Below are 20,365 nucleotides of genomic sequence, written 5' to 3'. Positions count from 1 at the left end.
AGGTACGCCCCACATAGGATACTGTAGTACCCTTATAAGTCCCTAGTGTATGATACCCGTGTACCCAGGGCATAGGTACCCCAGAGGACTCCCATGGGCTGAAGCATGTATTATGCCACCCATGAGAGACCGTTCAAAATGGAACTACATGCCTTTGCAGCCTGTGTACGTTGGTGTTGGCACCACTTACTAAAGCTATAGGTTTCCTATATCTACGGTCACTGCACTTAAAACCTATAAGTCACTCCTCTAGCAGGCCTTTGCAATCCTGAAGGCAGGGTACTTGGTTCTAAGTGTGAGGGTGCCCCTGCATGAGCAGGACACCCCTACAGCCTACGGAGTCTATTCTCCTGGGTTGTAAGTGAGGCAGCCACATACCATATAGAGGGGCACTGCGTAATTACACAACGACCATCTGGAAACTGGCTGCAACTAATCCTATCATGTTTGGTATCAAACATGTTGGAATCATACCCTCCACATCTTAAACGGTGTGGGAGGTATAATTCCAAGCACTGGAAGAGCCCTCCGTTAAGCTCTCCATGCTCCCGGTACCAGTCTTCTAGACCTGAACAGCACAACATGGCTGCTGCCAACCAGAGACACACGATTCTGCCCTCCTGCTGCTGAGCCAAGCTTCAGCAGGGGAAGGTATAATAATAGGTATCCTGTCACAGAGAGGTGTGACCACCTCCCGGACAGGATTTGGTATATTGGGGCCGGGTGGGTGTGCTTGCCAGTGCCATTCAGTCTGCATGAGGGGCACATTTAGTGTCCCCTTGCATAGTCCAGTTCAAACCAACTCCGGGAGCCGTTGGCTCCCACTCTGGCATGAAACGGGACAAAGGACATGAGAGTAACTTCCCCACTGTACAGAGACTCCCTTGGGAGGGTCCCCTGATTAGTCCAAACCCTTTCCTTAGGGTGCTTAAGGCCTTACATGTGGGTGGGTTCCTAGATTCGTCATGGGGCACTATTCAATTCAGACACCACTTAAAATTCTACCGTCTGGGCACTCTGGACTTCGCTGGACTTCGTTACGCTCAACTTCGTCCCCCTTTCAGTCTGCTGCATCGTCTGTGCCTGTGCATCAAACAGGACCCTTCCAAGGCATGTGGGCATCCTACACACTTGCATCTGCAGGCACCACAACTAAGTGGACCGGTCTGCTGATCCTGAGCTCCTATGGACTCCAAAAGGTTCAACAACACTGGTGTGGTTCTCCAAAGCTTTTGAGGCGTGCCCTACCCTCTCACCAAGTTTGAGGCCATTATACCTTGTGAGAGCATCAGGAACCAAACAACTGTCCCCTGCGCCGACTTGGCATTGCAAAAGGCTTGTTGGTTTCCTTCCATCAAGATCTACGAGCTCTAAGTAGCCCCAACCTTGAGCATCTTCGTCCACACCGCATTGTTTGCATCTTAGCCTGTGTCTTTTGGTGAACTGCTTGAGGTACTCTTGCGACTCCTGTGCCTCTGGCCTGGGGGTCACCTTCGTTTCTTTTGGGCTCCCCTGATTGCTCAGGGCCTGCCCTGACTCCTCTGCTTTTGGTGAGTCGCCTGGACCTTGCTGGTCCCAACATTGCACCTTCTTTGACATCCACGTAGTTTGCAGTTGCCAAGGCTTGTCGGAGCTTCCGACGGCCACCGACCCCTCAGCTCCCGACATCCGACAGCTCGTTCACGGCTCCTGTTCTTCCTTAATGTTGCTTGGTTACCGCATCTGCAGAGTCAAGGTCACCGTCAACTCTCCTGCAACACCCAGCATCGATGGGTATTCGTTTTCCAGATCTCTGGGCCACTCCTGATGGACATAGACTCTGTCCCCTCTGCTCGCAGGTACCTGTCAACTAGATACCACCTTTGGATTCCACCTGACACTTTCTCTTTCTCCAGCAGCAGCACTTTCCTGAAGTCCTCCATTGGGCTCAACAGCGGTTTTTGACTCTATTTCACACCTACGTACCCGGCTTCCCTAGTGTAGGTAATGTGGGTACTATGGTATCCACGGGTGGGGTGGCTCTCCAACCTTCTGTCTTCCACTGGGTTTTTTCAGGGTCCACTGGGAAGGGTCCTTTTCCTTTAAAATTGTAACTGTGACTTACATGTTGATTTGTGCTGAGAATGCATTGTGTTCCCACACTGCACACAAACTTCGTGAGGTTCCTAGTCCCTCACCTTGGGTGGTTCCTTGGGTCCCCAGCATTTCTACGTCCTCTAGACATTGTCTTGACCCAAGTCGTGGTTCTTATGTCACTTTCTTAATATATGGTTTTGTTCCCCTCGTGGGGTCCACTGTGTATTCTGTGCTATTTACGTGATTTCTATGTAAAGTATTGTGTGCATTGTACATATCTCCGGGTAGGAGATATCTAAACTTGTTAGAGAGTATTATATAGTAAATACATATTTTTATAAATACCTTGTGTGGTTCTTTTTTATTTAATCTATACCTATAAGATTGTATTCTGGTAAAACAAGCTGCTTTACACTCCTTCTGGACTACGCCTGAAGGTTGCTCTCCACAGCTACTACTTAGAGAGCTTTTGAGGGTTATCCAAGATCTCCTTAATCACCATAAGGGTTGTCTGGACTAGTGCAGTGTGTACAGTTAAATAAGCGTACATCATATACCAGGCCAGCCTCTCACACCAGATATGAGAGCTTGTCTCGATTTGGGCTTTCCAGTTCTGGGAATCAGTAAGTCTTATCCCTAGATAGTCAAATTCAGCTACCCTCTCCAAAATTTTACCTTCCAAAGCTACACTATCCTTTGCACTTTTTGGGGGAGTTAAACACCATATATTTGGTTTTGGCTCAATTTTTTCCAGCCTGTGTCTCTTACGGAAAAGATTAAATCTCTACAGGAGGATACATAAGCCCTTGGGGGTTTTTGAGAGGAGAAGAGGGCGTCATCAGCAAATAATAGAAAATAATAGTCCTGGAACCTTCGAACCAGCCAATTTTGGTAAATCATTTTACAGTCCATTAGATGTGTAATGCAGCCATTGATAAACAGCAGGAAAAGGGTGGGTGCTAAAATGCAGCCATGTCGGACTACTCTTCTGATTTGAATATCATCTGTGGTTTCCCCATTTGGGCCCCACCTGATCTTGACAAAGTTGTCCACGTATAACTGTTTAATTAAGTGCCGGAGGCTAGATGGAAGCCCTATTTTACCTAAAACCTCCCACTACTTACCCTCAGGTCTAGGTTGGCTGCAAGGCTGCAAAAGAACCATACAAGCTGCATCGCTCTATGCCTACTGTTTTCCATTTTATGGTCAGGAAGCGTAATACCTGGTCTAGCATGCATGTATTTGATTTAAAGCCAGATTGTAAGTGGGTAAGCACCTTGTTTTCAGCTATCCAATCCCAGGGTTGTGTAAGGATTTCCTTGCCCTTTTGGATATTATCGATAATGCTTTTGGGACAGTAGTTGGGTGAAGTACTTCTAGTCCTTTTGACATCATTTCTGCTCTCTTCCAAGAGTTGGGGATTGAGTTTCCAAAGTTAATTGTTTTTCATTTTCAGCACTGGTGTAAGCCCTTTGCTTTCTACACTCATAGTGTAGGCTCATCATGTTCATTGCTGTTCAAAGAAGGGTGGTCACTGCAGCTGCCTAATGGGTGTGCTGCATGTAGAGCAGAGGAATTATTCATAAAGTAGATGTCTATGGAATCTTTGTCATCTTAATGGCACTGCAGGAGTCCCACCTTACCAAAGGAAGCACCATGGAGAAGACTAGTAAGACACAGTGTCCAGTACCTAGTACGAATTCAACCAGGGAATTCAGCTATATATCCTAGAAGTCTGAATCTAGGGGTCAAGAAAGTGCTTGACAAGCTCCTGTGATGGGAAACGAGCTAAAGTACTGACTTTGTGAATTTGGCCAGAGGCCTTCTGTGCAAGAGCACAGCTTCAGGGAGGTGTTTGGAATGTGACATCCCCCAAATAAATGCATTGTGGGCCTAATAGTGGGATCTAGGGCCCCTGAGTCAGGTTTGCTATGCCTGTGTCAGTTTTTCTCATTGAGCAGTAACAATAAAAGACAAAATAGTGATCTTTGATGTAAAAAAGGAGAGACAGATATTTACATCTGGTGAATGAATTTCAAAAAGAGAAACCAGATAGCCTGCAACCAGTGCCAGCTTCCTGCTTGTCGAAACTGTGTGTTCCTAGGTAAACATTTTATTTCACAAATCCTCCTTTTTCTTTATTATCACATATGAGGGCAATTTTAAATACTAGAGTTCAGGCTGTGTGCTGTACAATAACTTCTTATGTTTGATTTAATTGACTATAATGTGGCTCCATCAATAATAAGAATCGAGGCCACATTTAGGGTTTACAAGACTACTGACTTGCCTCTTAGTTCAATAATGGCATTGTCGCTCGGGCGGGGTGATCTATTAATGTCTCCAAGTTGATGTTTCAAAATTATCACTTTTAACAAATGTCTCTCAATGCAGTGATATAATCTGATGCACTAAGGAGAAGCACTTCCACATTTTAAAGAAATATACTTTTTTGACCTTTGAAGAGACTGTATCTTATTTTTACATTAACTTTGCTGCACGATAAGCAAAACTTTTCAAGGCTTGGTAAGCGCACAGACTCTTAGAGCCAACCCAGATCCTTGACTCAGCTCTAGCACGGCTTGCCCAATTCTTTTGCTAGTGAGCCCACTTCTGTTTGCAATTCGAGCATATTACATGGAGCTGCCAGTCACTTGATAAAATGATGTGCAAAAGGTGAGGATCGGAAACCTGGAGCCTTGACTACCTTTACCGTTTTGACAAATCTACCATCAAGGCTTTTTGTAGAAAAATAAGGAGTGCATGCAGTTAAAATACATTTAAAATAAAAAATTCCAGGGCAGGGGCTCTAGACGGCTGTGTTGTACGTGACCCTAGTCATGAGTTCCCAGGGAGAACTACCAGGCCCTGGAGGAGCCTGGGGTTCGCGGTAAACTGGTGGCTTCTTCAGGGCTCAAGTATTACAGGGTCCTTTTTACGATGATCTAGAGGTGACATGTACGAAGATCCTACAAATGTAATATCTGATCAATCTTCTTGGGGCCACACCTGTCCTCTGAGGATTTCACTATCCTCACAACTTTTTCTTCTGTTCTCCTCCCAACATTTGATCAAAATTCATTCCAATTTTCTCAAATTCCTTGTAAATCTGCCTTTTTACACTGATATATTGCCACCTCCGAGTGTTGAGTCATAAGCCGCTGCTGCCACCTTTCTCTGACATGTCAAAACAGGTCGCCCCAGATCATCATAAGAAGGACCTTGTAATACTTGAGCCCTGAAAAAGAGGCCCCTTTAACGCAAAACACATATTGCTTTTGGCTGTATTGCATATTATAGATTTATTTTTAATAACTGACATTTTACGGTCATTAAGAATGTGAATACTAGAAGAATGGATGTATAAGTCACCCATTTGTGAACGGCAGACAGTGTGTTTTTATGTACAAGAGTTTATGCATGCAGTACTACATATACCAAGGTAAAGAACAAAAGATATTCTAAATATTTTTTCTATAAAAGTCAATATAAATGGAAACTTAAGGAATGGTCTCTAAATAATGACTCAAGATTAATAGAAGTTAGCTCCCTAATAACAAATGAAGTTGAAGCGATGTCCCTGCTTCTATGAGCCCTGCCCCACTCTGCCAAAATCTGTACCCTCACTGTCTGCCCTGCTGCCACCTAGTTATAAAATATCAAATGTTGTACATTTTATTAAACAATTTGGCCACGAGGGTTATTTCCCCATCCCTTTTATGTTGTTGTTACGGGGGAGGGGGGTAGTGTCCCCAAAAATATGTATTCCTGGCTCCAGGCCTCGGAATATCCATCTGAGGAAACCTTCATCTTGTAGCTGTCTGTGGGCATTCGCAAAGTTTTTGCTGGGACTTTTTCACCACAGCCCATCTTCCTTGCTTGCACTTGGGCCCAAAGCGCCCTGGTTACGCCCTGACCAGACGTCTGGGTTTAACAGCGACCACGGAGCCCTGCGCGGATGCTGCTTCCAACTATGGTGCAGATTATTTTTTTTAATTCATAAGTGATTCTATGCCACTGCCAGCCTGTTCACTGAAAGCATCGGATTGTTTAAACAGTCAAGTGCCCACCATTTCTCTGTCACTAATGTCATACATGCCAACATTTTAGAAAAGTGGGTGATGTAAAAAAATAAAAAAATCGGGAGAATGTATTTCTCCTATTGACTTCTATTGAACCCGGCAGGAAGAGAGAGCGTGACAAACACGTTGTGCACTGCCCTGCAGGTTTCTGGCTGTGCATTCTCCGAGTCACACAGCACCACTCCCTGTTGGCAAAAGCCCACCCAGGAAGCGGAGGTTTGCATGCAGTAATCTGGAGACTAGCCTTGACAACGGAAGTCTCCCTCCTGAATCGAGAGGGCTGACACGAATGCAATGTGGATCTTAACTGAGTGTGGTTGACCGAAACACGCTATCCAAAGAGAACAACAGTTCCTCTGACACGACACGTACTTCTTCTCTGGCCTGTGGAACATTTTCAACAGGACAATTGTGTGTGCCACAGCCGCCCTGCGCCACAGCCACGTGCTAGCTGTAGGAGTGCGGCCTTCTCCTCGAGACGGGAACTGGAGCGTCGCCTCGGCTGGCGGCCGCGCGCGTCATCACGCCCAAATCACAGGAAGCAGAAGCCCTTAAACCCCCGGTCGGCCGTGGCGTTGTATTAATTTCTTCCGTGTCACTCGGCGGTGTGTGGAGAGGGACAGGCCTTGGAGCGGGACGGAGCACTGGAGCGAGGGCTGGTGCCTCGACACTACCTTAGGGGCGTTGCTACCATCAGTGCGCCGCTGTAGTGGCACGGGGCCCAGGGGTCACGGCACCAAAAGTAGAGTGCAATGTATTTTACAGCTCCATGCGTCAGAAAATAGTTGCCAAAGCAAACAAGTAAAATATACTGAGGATTGTAAAAGTAATAAACTTAAATGACACTAAGGCCAAGGTCATGTGTTTTTTAAAAATAGGGTTATGCATAGATGTAGATGTTGAGGAAGGACACAAAGCCGTAGCGTTCTAGGTCTGTGCCCTTCCTCAATATCTATGCCTCACCCGTCAAGCACTCCCTGTGCATCCGCCTGCCCAGGACTCACTGGAGGTTGCACACCCTACAAGGGCGGCATATTGTGAAACATGATGGCATGGGGAGATTTCAGTCTGGGGTGTGGGGGAGCATACAGTGGAACTTTTGGTGACAACCTACCTGGAAAAGGTGGTCCCTGCAGCCCTTCATGGGAGCCTGGTGTACTTCCAGGAATAGGGAATACTGGGATTGGCTTAAGGGTTAGACCTGGATTTCTATCCTTGGCCTGCCTAAGGCAAGAACTCCAAAGCATTCAAAAGCTGAGCTGAGCCTAAAGCAATACTCATACACTCTGAGGACTATTTTTTGAATTTCACAAGGAGATTACAAGAACTTCTGAACAAGATAATCATGACCAAGTACCTCAGAAAAGGCAAGGCTGGTGAAGGTTCTTGAACATAAGGAATATTCGAAATTAAACGATTTTCATTGTTAATACAGATTGGATATCTCACTTAGAACCATCTGGTAAGTAAAATAGAAGTTCAAGGAAATCGGGGTGAGGAGGTCTTATGACTTCATATGAAATGTATATGTTTGAAAAAGTCTCAAACAAATGAGAGGGGCTCTATTTTAACCAAAAGGGAATAGGGCACCAAATTACTATAAAGTAAAGAAGAATTTTTCCCTTTGGGTAAACCGTATACCATCAGAGTCAAGCACATACAGTCAATACACTTAACCAAAATCACTCACCTCAAAGAATTAAATGCAACTTATACATCATGTGAAACACTTACAAAGAAAAAGTAATACATGAATTATATCAAAACAGACTGTTTATTTTCAGACTAAAAAACATTCATCTGAATGTGCAATAAATATAAATATTAAAACTTTTTTTTTAAAAATAAAAAAAAAACAAGGGTACAATCATAGAAATTCATAAGACTACACAGGAGAAAGGGAAAGACAGTCAACTTTGTTTTATCAATGTTAATTTAGACTCTCTTGGGACAACACAGGGTTGGGCTTCCTTTCCCTATAACCCCCACTTGTTGACCACTCCAAACTTAACAAATATATAATGCGTCAACGCGTTTCGGGGGCTTTCGTTGGTTATAGCCACCAAGAGTGTCTAAATTAACATTGACAAGACAAAGTTGACTGTCTTTCCCTTTCTCCTGTGTAGTCTTATGAATTTCTATGATTGTACCCTTGGTTTTATTAAAGTTTAAAAAAAAAAGTTTTTATATTTATATTTATTGCACATTCAGATGAATGTTTTTTAGTCTGAAAATAAACAGTCTGTTTTGATATAATTTGTAAGTGTTTCACACAATGTATAAGTTGCATTTAATTCTTTGAGGTGAGTGATTTTGGTTAAGTGTATTGACTGTATGTGCTTGACTCTGATGGTATACGGTTTACCCAAAGGGAAAAATTCTTCTTTACTTTGTATGTTTGAAAAAGAACAAACGTATTAAAACAAAGGAAGGAGAGTTTTAGAAGGGGGCGGAGAATATTTTGAAGAAACACCATCATTTACCTTAAAATGGGATTTTTACATTTTAGAATGTGTCCACTTTTAGTGCAGAATTTTAAGGGGAATTGGCACCAATTTATTAATTACAAAAACAATTATATCTGCAGGAAAACAATCTATAAACATGTATTCATGGGGTAATAATTTGTCGACTATTTCCAACTATTTTTCTGCCCCAAATTAACGGATCTGTTCCCATCCATTGTTTGGGAATTTGCCTTTTGCTATAGCAGTGCCTCTGGCCTTCTTATAGTTGGCCATCTGGCAAGAATGCTGGACAATTCTCAAAAAGTCTTAAGAAACTTAAAAGAATAAGATTATACGATTCAGGAAAAAGGAGAAAAGTATATGTACTTTCTAAATCGTTGTAATGTATTACAATGAAATGTGTTTTTTTGTGAATTAATTTGGAGTAATCTAACTTTTATTATTTTTAAATGTATTTTTGGAAGAGGTAATATGGCCAAAATGTAAATAATAACGAAATATATGACTACCTATGAAAATTAAATATTACAGTTTGTCCAGTAGAGGGCGTGGGTCTCTAGAGTGTCATAGTGAGCAAACAAACAATTTACTGCAATGCAGCCTGGGCAATTAACCGTGGCTAATATTAAAACAAGTATCCTACCTTTCACTTTTTGTTTTTCTAAGAGAAATGTCCTAAATGCAATAGGTATGGGTCCCGTGCTGATTGTGTCATTGGACTCAAGGTGCACCTCTCTGATACGGTCATTAAGGTCCATCTAACATACCTAAACACGTGTCAATTAAGGGTGTGAAAACCTGGGTAACTTGCAGCCTTGCAAATGTTCTTTCATTTCACAAGGTTATGAAGTGCAAAGCTCTGACAGTTTTAAAAAGCGGGGAGTGCTTTAGTAGTCGTTTGGGCAGTGGGAAACCCTTCCGTCTGCTCCAAGGGGACGCAGAAGCCATCGGGTGGAAAGGCGATACATGGCAGCCATCACCCATCCCCTGCGCCACACTCGCCTAAAGAGTGTCCGGAGTCAAGCCTCAACCTCCACCACCCCCTTCGGAGCACCACAACTCGAGTTGTCCTTTGTGTGGAATCACATCCTTAGCTTGTTTCCTTTCCAGTGAAGAATTGGCTTGGTAGTTTGGTCTGCCCTGTTCCCATGATGCACTGGGCCAGGGACAGACTAATTTGCATATAGCCAGGTTCTGAACTGGGATGGTGCGGTGAGCTAAAAAACGGTGATGGATCAAACCCTGATCTGTTGACTGGGTAGGAGTGTTCTGATTAACTCAGATACTCTGTCCATCACCACCCCCTTTTTGTAATCATCCTTATCAACCACCACTACCCCCACAATGCCTACATCAGGCCCCTCTCCCTGCAGCTCCTTCCTGTTCCCATTGGATTTCCCGCTGTAGTATATCGTGTTGATGGAGTATGCCGTGGCAGGAAATTCTGCCTCGCAGAGGCTAAGGTGTTCCCTTCAGGAGCTGCCCGGAAACTTTGCCAACTTCTCCAAGGATGAAATTCCCAAGTTCTCCCGTCCCGATATTGCCCCTAGTTTTAGACCCGTCTCCCTTTAATAAAAGACCTGTGGGATTTTCATTGGTGGTTGACTTCTCCTTTGCACCCACGGTCAAACAGAATTTGAGTGGAAAATTTGGCTCTATTTATCCGAAATAAGTACTTTTGGGTAAAGTACTTCGGTATCTGTCTTGCTTTGACGTGTGCTTGCTGTGGCTTCTTCCTGACTATAGCACCATGGTTTTCAAACACTTGTATGCCCGGTGCTCTTTGAGAGACTTCAAACTTCATCAGGCCACAAAATGATGTAACCTGCAACAATAATGTATGACGGCGAAGGGTGAATCCGGCTGCATAGCGCAATAGATGTTAAGGGGTGTTTCTCCAGGACTAAAATCAAATCTAGTGATATAGATGTTATGATATTCAGTGGAGTTACACCCTCCAAATATTGAATATTTCAGCACAGGGAGTAGTGTGAGCTTCCCTTATGTACACTGAACAGGCACAAAAATGCAAGCGCCCCTAATGCACATAGCAGTGGAGAAGTGTGGCTCAATGGTTAGAGCGGCAGACCCTGATGCAGAGGTCTAGCCCAGGACCAGGGTTCAATTCCCGCCTCGGCGGGTTTTGGGCTCAATTTCCTCGCCTCGGTGCCTACTCTAATCATGGGTCCCACTCTGCAACTCTGGGCAATAGCTTGCTTAATCTCCAAACGGTCCCAACAACGCTAGGATGCCTGGCTTCACCTTGGGGGTGCCTAGGAGTGGGCACTTCACAGGGAAAAGCCAGGAAGGGTTCCACAGCGGTATTCGTACAAGCGCCGAGATACCCCAGCTGGGGTCGATTCGTGCGCTATACAAGTACACTATATTTACATTTACATTTACATAGAACAGGTACAGCACGAGGAACGTCGGAAGTGGTTGAAAGCCAAGTTCAAGCAGTTTGGAACACGTACCTGTAGGTCTGCGATTATAAAAACATTATGCACCACAGACCCCCAATTCATTTGTAGATCAATCAAATTTGTCGAACATTTTGAGAAAAAACAAAGATCATAGGCAAAATCTTGCACATGGAAATTGTTACTTTTTACCCCAGAAAGACACTTGTTTTTACTACCAATTTTAATTTTATTATTCTCACATCAGTGTGTTTTTAGTATATTGTCATATCTGTATTTTTGTAATGGGTTTAATTAACTATACAATAAAGTTTCTTCTTTCTTCAAAAAAAAAAAAAAAAAAAAAGGTACAGCACGAGGCAACAGAACAGCAAGCAACACACAGGAGCAGCAGAGCTAAGGGCAATGCAAACACCCCCTGTATATACAATAGGTGCATCCTTTGGCGGCAACAAACAATCACAGCTCAGAGACAGGAGAGGTGTATCACCCACAGCCGCAATGAAAGGTCCCCTCAATCCCAGCACAGGGCCAGTAGAACCAACAGCAGAATAAGCCTCCATCACACACAAGCCCAGATCGGCAGCAGCAACGCACGCTTACCTCACAGACAGAAGGAGTACAGCGTGGGCTCAGGACTGACTGAAGTCTGAGCCACTCTAAAGTACATTGGATCTGTAAAGCCCCCTCTTCCACCCCTCTGCCTCGACAACGAGGGGTTAGCTGTCCTTAAACCAACATATGGCACTCTCTGCTGCCTCCTGAGGACTAGAATGAGCTTAGGCCCACTCAAGAGACCCTCACCTCCCCATGAAAAGTCCTTAGCGGCCTGGACATTGCCTAAGGCAGCACTCACAAAACCTCAGCTGGCCCTCAACAAACAATCAAACATCCCTAGCCACCTCTAACAGACCTTCAGCCCTCACACTGCCACCTGCCAGAGGGCCTCAACCCTCCTCCATGGGCTTTTAAAACCTATGACCCTGCCTTAAAGATCCTCAGCAGGCCAGAAGACCCTCTCTGCTGGACCTAACATATCCCCAAGCACATGTGGTGGCCGTCAGACCGACACCGTGACCCTAAGATACTATCAGGCCCCCTACTGTGGAGCTGAGGCCCTTCAAGACCCTTGAATGCCCCCCAGAACTTCTTTGCTGGCAATCACGGTACATGAGACTCCCTCTCAGTCTGCCCTCAGTTCTCCAGCCACAGAGTTCCCAGGCACCTGCTTTCACGGTGGGACCAGGAACTTGAGTAGTCAGCAGCTGCTAGGGAACTACTGTTGCTACACGCAAAGTCCAGAACTTACTCCCTATCCAATTACACACAGTACATATATGATAGGCGTGTGCAAGCAACCACAGCCGCACTTTCATTTAGCATGCAGCTTATTACAAAAGTCATGTGACTGAATAGCAATGCTATTCCGCCTATAATGTGCATGTCATAGGGGCAAACCGTAGTAAAATAGCTCAGTGGGCTGACACCATTTTTCCAGAGCTCCGTATGTAGTTACGAACCCGGGAAACAGTTAGGGCCCCTGCAATTATGCGATTCTGTAGTTATGGGTTTGCCACATAATCTATCATCTGTTGCATAGTCTGAAGATTTGAGCAAAAAAAGATTGGGCCCGATTCACAGAACTAATTTAAGACATAATCCTAAACTTACTACCATTTTGGTATTCACAAAAGGCACTTACTCATTTTGGTATTCACAGAAGGCACTTACTCATTTTCCTTCTGTGAATACCAAAATGAGTAAGGGCCATCTGTGAATACCAAAATGAGTAACTTACTCATTTTGAGTAACTTACTCATTTTGGTATTCACAGAAGGCACTTACTCATTGATGAGTAAGTGCCTTCTGTGAATACCAAAATGAGTAACTAAATCATTTTGAGTAATTTACTCATTTTGAGTAACTTACTCAGTCAGTCAGTCAAAACAAGCTTTATTTGGTTTGTTACAACCATAAAAGTACAATTTACCTCGTATCCTACTAAAAAAGTAAAAAGTAAAAACAACAACAGATACATAGCACGGCGGTATCAATAAACATATTACTTCTTGATATACATATGATTTGACTATCATTTTTAAAATCGGAGTATTATAACAATTAAATTAATAAAACCACTTAATTCATACCTATACAACACCTCCTTAATCATGCAGCACTTACTGCTTTAAACACTAATTGTTTCACCCTTATTTAATGTCGAGGACTTATATTATTGGATCTTACTCTGTGCAGTTGAGGAACACCTTAACTTTATTCATATATTTCCCCAGGGCACAGGCTATATCTAAGTTCCCCATTTCCATCAGCAGATTAGCGGCTTGCATCCTGTTCGTAATATTATAATTTTTAAAAATCGGACATAAAAACTCCTTTCGTATATCTAAAAACCACATACAATCTAGTAAAATATGTATAATATTGCAGGTAGTGCCCAAAGTGCAAGTGCAACTCCCATTACATCCTATCATTTGATTTCGAGCTCTATTATTAGCGTAACATGGGTTTATTCCAATTCTCATTTTTAGGACTTCCCGCCTTAAGATACGACTTGGTAGCCGGTCCACATAGGGAAAATGTTGGTCAAGCTCCCAGGCCGATGTCATGTGGGCTACCGAGTTTTTTTGTGAGAGGTACTCCCGGTCATAAGTACCGGACATATCAGTTCCTTGAAGCCTTAGTTCTTTCTTACCTATTATTATGTGGTCTTGTAGCGGGCAAACCTTCAGTTCGAGCACCCTATATGCATTCCTTATTGATGCTCTAGTCTCTTTTGCCCAGGGTAGCTCGCTCGTGGCAATTTCCTCTTTGGCCCACTGGGAGATTTTGAGGAGCTCCTCTGCTCCCAATCGCTGCCAGAATCGTACAAGGGCCATACAGGCGGTTATCGCCCACAAGGTAATTCCCAGCTCAAGTATTGCCGCCTGTACCATAGAAGATTTAGGTAATACGAATAGCCTTTTTAATATATTTCCCTCCTCTCTATCCCAGGAGGTCTTACCGCTTAAGTAAATGACTTCGGCTCCATACAAGAATTGAGGGGGCACCATTGCTTGATAGGCTTTTAGGACCGGTCTATCCGACATTTCTCCATAGGTATTATTGAATCTTTTTAAGCCTTTCAAGGACGCCAATGCCCTCATTTTTAATGCTTGTAAATGAGTATACCATTTCAGGGTACCAGAAAACCACGTTCCCAAATATCTATAATCAGCTACCCTCTCAAGCAATACTGTGCCCAGGTACCAAGAGAACTTTGTTTTCCTCCTACCAAAGCAAACAATTTTTGTTTTCTCCATGTTTACTACTAATTTTTTGCTAGTACAGTATTCTTTGAATCGATTTAATTTTCTTTGGAGCCCTATCTCCGTCTGATCCATGATTACCAGATCATCAGCATAGAGGAGGCACGATATCTGGTTTCCTCCCAGTTTTGGGTTTGCCCCTCTGATCTCTCTTAATTTTTGGGGTAGATCTGCTAAGAACAGAGAGAATAGTAAGGGGGCAAGTACACACCCCTGCCTTAAACCGTTCCCAATTGGGATTCTCTTCGTCAATCCTCCCTCCTTATCCAGAATTAGCTGTGCCCAATTTTCTGTGTGCAGCTAACGGGTCACCCTGTATTTCATACCCAACCAATGTTGACCACAATTGCTCCCAGTCCACCAGATCGAAAGCTGCACGGAAGTCCACGAAACAGCATCAATGAGTAAGTGCCTTCTGTGAATACCAAAATGAGTTAGTGACTTCTGTGAATACCAAAATGAGTAAGTGCCTTCTGTGAATACCAAAATGGTCGTAAGTTTAGGATTTTGTCTTCAGTTAGTTCTGTAAATTGGGCCCATTGTTTCTAACTCAAATGGGTCAAATATTACATAAAAGTCAACAGCATGTTTTGTGGGCTGGGATGCCATCGGTATCTCAACAGTTGGGGCGGTCCTCCATGGTCAGGTCCTGAAATACTTCCAGGAGCTACAATCCGATTTCCACATTTATTATTTATTTATTTATTTGACGATTTGTAGAGCGCCTGGTGACCCGGAGGCATCCCCGCGCTATAAGAACTTATAATGACCAAGGAGGAAGAAGGACTATTTAGGGAAAAGGAAGGTTTTTAGTTTTTTGCGGAAGAGGAGGTGGCAGGGTTCCAGCCGCAGGCCGCGGGGGAGCGAGTTCCATCCTGAGGAGGCCTTTACTGCAAAGCGTCGACCGCCAGTGCGCACCTTCCTAAATCTAGGGACACTGGCCAAACGCTCATTATCCGAGCGCAAGAGTCTGGGAGCCTTGTAGGGGGTCACCATGTCTCTCAAGATAGAAGGGCCTAGGCCGTTGAGGAGTTTGTGGGCGGTACACAAAGCCTTAAATTCAATCCTCTGTCGCACTGGAAGCCAGTGTAGGGCCTTGAGTGCTGGTCTGGCAGAGGCTCTGGAAGGGAGATTCATAAGGAGCCGGGCAGCCGCATTTTGGGTGCGCTGAAGTTTAGCTAGGGTAGATTCGGGGGCTCCTAGATAAACAGCGTTGCTATAGTCCAGCCGAGCAAGGATCAGACCTTGAACCAAGAGTTTCCTTGATAGGAAAGGGAGAAGGGGAAGGATCTTGCGAATGGAGCGCATAAGTCCGAAGCAGGTTCCTGCTGTTTTGGCTGCCTGGGTCTTCATGGACAGCTCGGGTTCAAGCCAGACTCCCAAGGTCTTGATTTCCTTCTTCGGGGTGGGCACCTCGCCGAAGGCATCGGGCCAAACCGATGGAGGGATAGTAGTCCATTTCTTGCCCAAGAGCATAACTTCGGTTTTAGATCCGTTGAGCTTAAGTGATGACTCGCACATCCAGTGATGGATTTCCTGGAGGCAGTTCAACAGATTATCTGGGTGGTTGTCAAGATGTGAGAGTGAGACGACCAATTGCGTGTCGTCCGCGTAGCTCACTATCTTGTTCCTGAATGGGGCGACTACATCCTCCAGCGGGGCCATATACGCGTTGAACAAAGTGGGACTTAGTGAAGACCCTTGGGGGACTCCGCTAGGGAGGGGGAGAGGGGCTGAGCGGGAATTGCCGTCCCATACCTGGAACGAGCGGCCTGATAGAAAGGAATCTATCCAGGCGAGCGCAGAGCCCCCGAGTCCTGCCCCGGCCAGCCGGTGGAGTAAAACACGGTGGTTCACCGTATCAAGGGCTGCACTAAGGTCCAGGAGGATCACTGCCACTGACCCTCCTGAATCCAGAATGCACCTTGCCCCCTTGATGACGGCAAGGAGGGCGGTGTCCGTGCCGTGGCCGGGACGGAACCCAGTTTGGGACCGACGCAGAAGGTTATTGGATTCGAGGAACTGGGACAGTTGAACATTGACCAGTTTCTCGGCCATTTTGCTAATGCCTGGGAGGAGCGAGATCGGCCTGTAGTTTGCCAGATCGATGGGGTCCAGTTGGGGTTTCTTAAGAAGGGCTTTGACTACTGCACTCTTTCAGATCGGAGGAACAGAGCCTTGGGACAGCGAGATGTTGATCATCTCCGTGATAGTCGGCACAATGGCCGGGGCCACTGTTTTCAGGAATCTAATGGGAGCGGGGTCACGGGGGGAACCGCTTTTCATCTTGGCCAGAGTCATTCCTACTTCATCCAGAGATACCGCCCTAAATGCGGTCAACTGTGGGTGTGGGGTGATTCCTGTATGATTAACAGGTGCATCAAAGTCCGTATAGCTGGACAGACTGGGAAGTGGAAGGTCACAGGTCACAATTGTACAGATGCCTACAATTCCGCCACGCATTGTCCCGCTATTTAACACGATAAGACAATAGTCCCGACCTCAATCCCATCAAGGCCAAGGTGTTCATGGGAGAAATGGGTGCGCACAAAATTACAGCAATATATCGCACATTGTTCACCAACAGTCACACAACACTTAACAAGACTAGGGACGCCTCGCAGAAAGATTTAGGTCCACTAGATGAGAACAACTGGGTTGATGCTCTTGAGTCCCCACGTGGCGAGGCCATTGCTGCACGCCTTCACCTTATACAATTTAAATACCTCCATTGGGTATACTTCACCTGCTATAGGCTTTAGCAAGCCGGGATGATTGCATCCCCCCTGTGTCTGTGCTGTGGCATGGCCGAGGGCACTCCATAGGGCACTCACTGCCCTATGGAGGTTCTGGCTTGGGGTGCTGACCTGTCTGTCTGAGGTGTTGGGGTGGGACATTCCACGGTTGCCACGTTTGGTCATGCTCCATATTACAGAGGGAATTGGCGGCAATAGATACAAACTACACTTGTTATATCTGGGTCTTACGCTGGCTAAGCGGGGCATCGCTATGGCTTAGAAAGCGGCGTCCCCACCATCTGGGGGAGCCTGGAAAAAGGGCCTCGACTTTTCCATGGGGCTAGAATTACCAAAGTTAAAGGCTCTGGGATATCCCCAGAAACACCCGAAGATATGGTGGGGTGGGCGGATTTTCAGGGTCTGCATCTTGAACCTATCCCCCCTACACTACACAATGAACATCTGTCATAAAGATTTAACGCTGAGTACCAACACCGATAATAACCATGCCTGTATCCAAATATTACGATCAGAGATTTTGTACGATAACATGTATTCGGACTTTGTGGCACTGATATTCCATGTTACAAATATTTGGTTGAGCTTAATTCAGATCTTTGCGCATCCCAATTTGCGAGAACTGTATATTGTAAAAGTTGACATCTTTACCATTGTCATGAGTAAAGATGTCAACAATTGTATGAAAACAGATTCATACAATGTGTTACCCTGGTGTCGCCAGGGCTCTTATGTCTGTCAACAATAAAATGTGTTGTAACAAAAAAAAAGTCAGTAACGTGTTGCTGCACAGTGGAATGCACTTCACAAAGGTTGACTGGTCACCGTTCTGTTGCTTGTTTATGTATTTGTGTTTCAAAGGGGTAATAATGAGGTAAAACTTTTGCCCAGCAAATGTTAACATGTGCAAAAATGGCAAAATAATGAGGTAAAACTAACACAAATTGCATTGAGACCCATATTTTGCCTTTTTTTGCCACATAATTTAGTCAACTTTGACATATAAATTGGTCCTTACCTGGCACCTAATTCCAGTGGCCATGGACACTTTGCAGGGCTTTATTTTTCAAGCACCTATAAAATTAATCTTATTGAGTTGATTAATATTATTAAGTGGCAAAAGAATAACTATGTATATATGCACAAAGCATTGCCTATTATTGAACTAAAGCAAGATACAACATATGACTTTTCCCTTGAAAATCTTTCGTTTTTATGGGGCCTTAACAATGTATCACCCATCTGCAGGTGGTGGGGAAGAGATTTCCTTTTTGTTTCCTCCCATGTCATGCACAGTATGGCTGCCACGTGTGAATTCACCACTCACATATCATCAAGGCTCTATTTTGGTTATCTAATCCGGGCCTGAGAAGCGGGGAACAGGCAGAAGAGTGGAAGGAACTCCTTACAGTGTGCGGCAAGGTTGTTTTATTTCTGTCAGTCACTCTCTCGTTCGCGACACCCAGTCATAATTCCGAGCCCTGAGTGTACAGGCACTCCCCAGCCTGAAGACCATTGCTACAGTCTTGATTCAGTCACTCTCCAAACCCTTATCTCTACAAGCATGGGTCACGAGCGCTGAGGCAGGGTCTCCTGCTGAACTCCCTGGTAAGGGAGTAGCCAGGATATTAAAATACCCCCAACTTTGAACAGAAGCTCCTATGGCACCAAGTGTAGCAAATCATTGCGACCCTCCCCAGAATTGCTCTCTTCCATCCATGCGTCTATCTAGTCATCCTCCCTCCACTCGCTGATTTCCACCATTTCACCTTAATTTCAGTCATCCATTCAGTCTTTCATCCATCATTCAGTTGTCACCATTCCATTCATCAACACATCCATATTCAAACCTATCCATCAATCCCATCCATCCATCCATCCGCCTTTCACTCAGTCATCCATCCTCTCACATAGCTAACCCCCTTATCCATCCATCTATCCTTTCAATCATCCATCCATCCTTTCACTCATCCGTCCACCCTTCCACTCCATCTTCCCTTCCACTCATCCATCCATCCACCCTTTCACTCCATCCATGCATTTACCCTTTCAGTTATTCATCCATCCTTTCACATACTCATCCATCCTTTCTCTCATTATCCATCCAATCCTTTCACTCATCCATTCAGCCTTTCACTTATCCATCTATCCTCCCGCTCTTTCACTCATTCATTCTTACATCCTTTCACTCATTCATCCTTGCATTTATCCATCCACCATTTCAATTACTTACCTTGCCACCCTTTCGCGTTACTTAGGAGCCTTTGTCTACCGAGCTGCAGACAGAAGAGGCCCATCAAGAACCCACCCCCGCTATAGCTGTTAAAGCAGGGGTTAACAACACCCCTGCTCGCTCGAATGGTTACAGGTATGTCTGTGTCTGAACACGTGTCTTTTCGGGGTTTGGGCCATGTGTCATTGTTTCCTGCTGATCAGTATTTCTCCACCTTTAGGGATGTGCTCAAGTTCTGCCCTTTACTTTGGTGTCAGCTGACTCTGTTTAGATCCACTCTCATGCTCTGGCATCGAGCGCATTCCTTCTGGATAGCGCACTCTTAGAAACTGTGTGTTTCTTCTACTTGGATTTTCATGGGGCTATATACCTACATTCCTCTCGGTGTCGATTTTCATGGCTGGTGCTATAACCTGATATTCCCTCACGGTTAGAAAGTCATGATGTTTAGGCCTACATTCCCTTCCAGCTATATGTTATGGTAGTATAGCCTGGCGTTCCCTCCGGGTTAGATTTCCATGGTGCTATTGACCTACATTGTCCTGGTTAGATGTTCATGGTGCTATATACCTGCATTTCCTCCCAGTTAGATTTTCATGGTGCTATCAATCTACATTCCATCCGGATTAGATTTGCATAGTGCTATCGACCTACATTTCCCCTGGGTTACATTTTCATGCTGCTATCGAACTACATTCCCTCCCGGTTCGATTTTCATGGTGCTCTAGACCTACATTCTCTTCCGGTTCGATTTTCATGGTGCTATATACCTGCATTTCCTCCCAGTTAGATTTCCATGGTACTTTGGACCTAAATTCCCTCCCGGTTAGACTTCCATGATGGTGCTATTGACCTACATTCCCTTGGGGTTAGGTGTTCATGGTGCTATTGACCTACATTCCCTCCTGGTTACATTTTCATGGTGCTATCGACTTACATTCCCTCCCGGTTAGATTTTTATGGTGCTATATACCTACATTGCCTCCCGGTTAGATTTCATGGAG

This window comes from Lissotriton helveticus, chromosome 3_1 (genome assembly GCF_964261635.1).
Source record: "Lissotriton helveticus chromosome 3_1, aLisHel1.1, whole genome shotgun sequence".
NCBI lineage: Eukaryota > Metazoa > Chordata > Amphibia > Caudata > Salamandridae > Lissotriton > Lissotriton helveticus.
This window is presented reverse-complemented; position numbering follows the sequence as displayed.